The 6,440-nt window shown below is 37.9% G+C and overlaps 1 long non-coding RNA gene across 1 annotated transcript; it reads right to left on the reverse strand.

The window, feature by feature from the left end:
- Positions 1–797: 797 nt before the first annotated feature.
- On the reverse strand, positions 798–4,698 carry LOC136530946 (uncharacterized). Its single transcript, XR_010777916.1, has 4 exons — positions 4,464–4,698; positions 3,194–3,641; positions 2,094–2,172; positions 798–1,027 (listed from the first exon to the last, which is right to left on the reverse strand). It is a non-coding gene; the product is annotated as an uncharacterized lncRNA (long non-coding RNA).
- Between the last annotated feature and the right edge of the window lie 1,742 nt (positions 4,699–6,440).

Here is a 6,440-nt window from a genome sequence, read left to right on the forward strand (position 1 = left end):
GCAACGACAAGAAAACGTTGCAATAGGCCCAATTTTGTTGCAAAAGGTAGTTCATACCATGAAATCGCGTTCGTTGGCAATGGTTGCAAAAAGTCACGTTGCAATAAGGACTTGCAACCGTTGCTAGTTTGGCGTTGCAAGAGTTAGATTTTCTTACAACGTTGCCAAGCATTGCAATAGGACATTATCGCAACATTCATTGGCGTGGCAATACGAGCACTTGCCACGTTTGTCTTCGTAGCGAGAGGTGGTAAATACAACGAGCGATAGTGTGGCAATAGATTTTTGTTGCCACGCTATAATTTTGTTGCTTAAGGTGTTGTTGCCCCGACCATTGTGCCATGGCAAGTAAATCATTTGCCACGCAAATGTAATCGTTGCGAGAGAGTATACATTATTGCCACGCTTGTCTTGGCATGGCAATAGTATCATTTGCCACGCAAATTTATCCGTTGCGAGATACCGTTCATTATTGCCACGGCCGCGTTGCCGTTGCAACAGTATCATTTGCCACGCAATTTTATTCGTTGCAATATACCGTTCATTATTGCCATGACCTCAGTGCCGTTGCAACAGTAGAATTTGCCACGCAATTTTATTCGTTGCGGAAGATTAATTGTTATTGCAACAATAGTCATGTCGTGGCAATAGTATTATTTGCAACGTAAATAAGTCTTTGCCATACAGCATATTGCCACGCATCATGGCTCATAGGTATAGCTTTTATTGCAACGCTAGTAACATTTAATTTTGGTTTAATAAATCATCATTGCAAATCAATGAATCATATCAAAAGCAATTGCACCCACATATATTAATTATAATTAATCATTCAATATGTTGCCAAACCCATGAAATAGTAGCTAAAATCATAGACGAGTGTACAATTAACTCATTATTTGACAACTTTTTACAAACTTCCTAACATCTATGCAGCACTTGAGAAATTCCTAGCAGCCCAACATGTCATCTCCTCGGCTATGTCCTCGCTTGATTATGAGCCTCCCACTGAAACCTTGTCCACCTACTGCCAAAAGAATATGATTGGGATATTAGAACAATATTAAGTTTACTAAATTTTGCACAAATGTAAAGAGATGAAAATATAAAGTGGTTCTAATTTCTAATTTCATATACAAAAACCATCAACCAAGCTTTTGCATAGTTGAAGTTCTACTGCAATCCTGCCTGAAGGCGTTGCATATGTTACAGTAGCAGCTGCCTTCTCTGAATTTTTAAGGCAGCAACAGTTTAGTTGATTAGAAAAATCATAACTTGAGTTGTAGACAACGAAAAATTATATTCTTTAACAATACGGAAAGCCCATGAAATTCTCTACATCTTTGTAGTTATTTGTTAAATAAGATTCTGCAGTTATCATGGTCAAAAAACACAAACACCCACTGCTGTCCAGACCAAGGTCAAAACCTGACCGGCTACTTTCAAAATTCATAACTGCAAATAGAGAGACAGGGGAGAGCTGGAGGTCGGCGATGTGTAGCAATTGGTGCAGGTGCGAGTGTGACAGCTACAACTTAATGTCATGGTTACCAGAAGCTACTTGGCATAGAGAAATTCAGCCTAGCAATAGGCATTAGCCACTAATAATCATGGTTACCTATCCAAGCATTGTCATACACCCCATTTCCCCTACCATCATGCTACTGAATTGAATAATAAAAAGAGAACAGAGTAAAGGGACCACACTTAAGCTTGAAAACACTGGCAAAAAACAGAAGTTAGGCACTAGGAATTAAGTCTCTGGTCTTGCGCATACCTAATCAAGGAGTGGTAAAGTGGCAAATGGTGAATGATTAGCATTTGAGCCCATCAACCTCAGCCAGTACATACTGGCTATAGGATCAGATGATATCTGAAAAATATTGAGCCCTTGCTGCCTTATTACAGGGAAGAGCAAGATGCATAGCAGATGCACCATCCTTCAATTTCTCATTATTGACAAGATGTTCTGTTTTCCAGTCAAGTTTCAGAAATCTCATAGAGGACTACAATTATTCAAAAATACAATGGAAATTCACATGAATACTAAAAAAACATTTTAAAAAATGGAAAGCCCTATGAATTGTTGTTACCTTATTCACCCAATCTGGAAAAGCAACACTGAACAGAAGTGTTTGTAGTTTGGTATTTTGGTAGAATATTCAACCTTTCCTGTTTACATATTTAATAGTGTGATCACATAAGAAGCTACGTCAAACAGAAAAAGCAACACTGTTAATATTACTCCATTTAAAAACCATGTTAAGTGTTTCATTTAAAAATTAGAAAGTGAGTAGTAAGAAAAGTTTGATATCATCATAAAATATACTTTATTGGCAATCATAATACAGGAACATTTTTTCTCTATTATTATGAGCTCTCTACTTGGCAGCACTTTGGACTGCTACCATAGTCAATTCTTCTGGATGCCTTGCTTAGCCTGTTAACCGAAGATTCCAATCTAGGCAAGAGATAGCCAATGTTTTTTCTTATAGGAAATAACACTATTCTTATACAGGATTAATTGTTTTTATACAAGAGCAAATGCTATACCTAATGTCTGTTTGCATACTTCCTTCATCATAATGCAAAATTCAGGGGACACTCCCATCCAGTACTACATAAGCACATCACTCCTCTCCAAAATATGTTATTCAGCCATACGCAGCTCAAAATAGCTCGCCATGTGATTGTATTATATATTCTACAACAATATATATACAGACACAGTGCTTGGCCATGTGATTCACCCAAGCATAGAAAACGATCTCAGACTTTGTATTCCTGAATCGAAACAGACATGTTTACTTTCTGTAATTTTAGACAAGCAAAACAAATACCGAGCAAGTAATTGCCTTTTCTTAAACATCTTTTTTTTACTGGAGGCAGCAGTAGTAATATATAATAATAATGTTATAGTAGACCATCCAGAAGAGACAGAACCAGTAAGTCAGAAATTTGTTTTTATGAAGAAAATATTAAACCTGTGTTCTAACACATTGGATGATTGGATAGTTAGATCTTCAATGAATTTGACTTAACTGTAGATGCAGTAACATATATTTGCATTTACCAACATTCAAGAGCTTGACAGATTAATTTCAAGGCTGCGATAGACACATATATTTATATTGAAAAACAAATAAGTATGAAATCACATAAACAAAAAACCTAGATTAAGCAATCATTGCACCTGGGGACATATGGAGAAGAGAACCCAAGATCATCTTCTACTTCGAGGGTGGCCTCAGTATATCGATGGCGATGGGTACCCAAGGCGGTGGAGTCTGTGCTGGCGCTGATGCCCTGCGAACGAAGCGCCGTCTTGCCTGAAGGCGTTGCCAGTGGCATCCTCAACGAAGGCGATGTCGGGGGCGTCCTGGACCGAGGTGGCGTAGGCGGCAGCGTCATGGCCCTCATGCGGTCCTGGGAGACGGATCGCGATCTAATTGGGGGAGGGGGAGGGATACGCGCGGTCTAGAGACGGGAGGTTATTAGACCGACGCGCGGTCAACTTGGAACATTACAACGCTTCCTAACATCTCTACAGCATTTGCAGACTTTCCGACAGCACAACCAGTCATGATCTCAGCTGTGTTCTTGCTAGATTCCTTGCCTTCTAGTCAACATTTGTCGTCCACCTACTCACCAAAAGAATAAGATTGTGATATTAGTAAATTGGGTAATAAAGTCATTCATGCATAGAATGTACAAAATTTTAGATACAACATGGTTCTAGTTGAGTTGACAGTAAAGGTGGTTCACAACTTATATCAAGTCAAGAGATTAAATGTAAACTTTAGGACTGTTAGAAATAATAAACAGTGCATCATGATCACCACATTGCAATTCAGACAATTGTATAGAAAGTGCATACTAATTAATTTTCAGAAGACAAACGTTTGAAGCAATAACTCTTGATTTCCATGAAAACAAAGATACAACCAATTGAATGGCAATAGGCACAGATTAAGCAATTCACAAATAATCTTACTAATAAGAGATCTAGTTAAACATGTGAAATTAATTATCAAGCTTACTAGATCAAAAGAATGCAAGAGCTACTGCTAACACCAGCGAACAAGTTCAAAGAAATTGATCTTAAGCCTAGGTGACAACACTATAAGCTAGTTGGAAGCAAAAACTAACGTTGGGGTAGAAATTCACAAATCACATCTACTCTATGTGTGCGAGCTGGTGTTTCGAGATTGACGATGATAGTGTAGACATATATATATATTTCTATTTCTAGTGAGCATTTGCTGTTTTTGGACAAACGAGCTGTTATTATTTAAGTATAGGATAGGCAACAATTTACATTAGCAAAGCTACTAAGCACAACACCTAACATGAAGATTGGAGAATCACGCACATTGGAAATTTCCAAGAAAGCAAATGCATCTCCGTCGAAAAACCTTAAATCCAGCCACGGAGGGAGTGGGAGGAAGAGAATGGATTAGTACCTTAGGGTTGGCACGGTCGGAGGTTGGAGAGGCGTCACTGCAGCCGGCGCCGGCGCAGCACAGGTTGCTGGCGGCCGCGACGGGACGGTGCGCGGCACACAGGTTCGCTCCCAATCTCTAGTCTTTTCACCTTCGTGGAGTGTAGGGGCACAGCTTCACAGAGTGGAGGACCAACGAACGGGGGAGGTCGGGCCACTCGGATGGAAGCGCGGCACGGCGGCGCCGGAACCAGCTGCAGCGGGGAGCGGGCTGGCGGCCGATTGGAAAATGAAAGAACCCTAACGCAGAGAATTGAGCCTCTCGTTTATATAGGTCCAGCGAATTTAGCCCAAGATTGGGCACGTTTTTGGTGGATCAAAATTTTTCCTCCCGCGCTTGGCCTTGTGTCCAGTGAACGACCTGTTTAGTTTTCTTTTCTCCTTTTCTTTTTTGCCCAACCGTTTTTTATTATTATTATTTTTACAGCAATGCGGACGTGAGAGGGAGCCCGCACATGTTGCAATTTTTTAGCGGAGTCCGCGGCCACACTCGTTCTGGATGGCGGGAAGTGGGAATTTTAGGTTCAGTTTTGTGCCCATACACGCGATTTGGCAGATCAATTTTTCCAAAAAAAAATCATTTGAATTTTTTAAATAATTATACACGAAAACATGTTGTTATGCAAGTTTGAAAAGCTCTCTAACCAAACATAGATATTATTACGATCATTTTAATGTAATTCCACAAAATAATTCTAATAATATCTTAATATGGTTAGGAAATTCTAAGGCCTAGCATGGCAACATATTTTGGGTCCATAAGCTTTTTGTCAAAATTTTAATTTATTTTAACAAAGTGGTAGCCTAATTCACAAACGAACACATCTTTCACACAGTTACATATTACTCCTACTATGTGAAAGAGATATCCTTTTGTCGACAATGAGTAGTACCTCGTATTTCATACTATGTGAAACAAATTCAGTTTGTTTTAATAAAGTGGGAGTCAACATTGTTCACAAATAGACACATCTCGCACACATCTACATATATTACTTCTACTATGTAAGAGACATCCATTTGTAAATAATGTGCAGTATCTCTTTGTTAAGATCATTTGAATTTTTTTAATAATTATACACCAAATATATTTTGAAGTAACACCTTTTTTAATCTTATTAGGGGTACACATAGTTCAATTTAGAATTTGTTTAGTAGACAGACATAAATTCGTTTAAACTGTAGAAAATAGTGAATCATTTTTTAAATTTCCGAAACCTCATATTTCCTTAACTTGTAGTAAATATAAGGTTTTGTCAAAATTTGAGGTCCATTTGAGTTCGAATTTGATGTGAGGCGTGCAAGCTTCAAAGTTTGACTTGAGTAACATTGAATTAGGTTTAAAATCATTTTCGTGTACAATGTATAGACTCCCTCTATTAAAATCATTTGAATTTTTACATGAAGCATATACACCCAAAACATGATTCCATGCAAATTCCTAGATTTTCTAGACCACTTTTAGGCATTATTAGAGTTATTTTGTGGTAACCTGGAGACAGAAGGTCCAATTATCCCAACACAACAATTGGATTTTTCATCTATCTCCATGATAAATGATTTTATGATTTAGTGAACCATACGAGCCTAAGTATATTTTTCATCCATCTTATTTGAGGTATGCACAATTCAATTTGAAATTTGTTTGGATAGGCACACAAAAGTTCTTTTAAACTATAAATAATAGTCAATCATTTTTTAAATTCTTTAAACCTCATATTTTCATAGCTCGTAGTAAATGTAAGGTTTTTGTCAAAATTTGAGCAGCATATGAGTTCAAATTTTACGTGAGGTGTTCAACTTCAAACCAGAGCGCAAAGTGAAATCTATTATTTGTGGATGTACAGGCTTTGGTTCGAGCTCCTGTGGCGTATTTTTCTTTTTGTTCCTTTTCTTTGTTCATGTGCACTTGGTATATGTCGACTAAAACTGCAATAAT

This window comes from Miscanthus floridulus, unplaced genomic scaffold (assembly GCF_019320115.1).
Source record: "Miscanthus floridulus cultivar M001 unplaced genomic scaffold, ASM1932011v1 fs_238_5, whole genome shotgun sequence".
In the NCBI taxonomy this organism is placed as follows: domain Eukaryota; kingdom Viridiplantae; phylum Streptophyta; class Magnoliopsida; order Poales; family Poaceae; genus Miscanthus; species Miscanthus floridulus.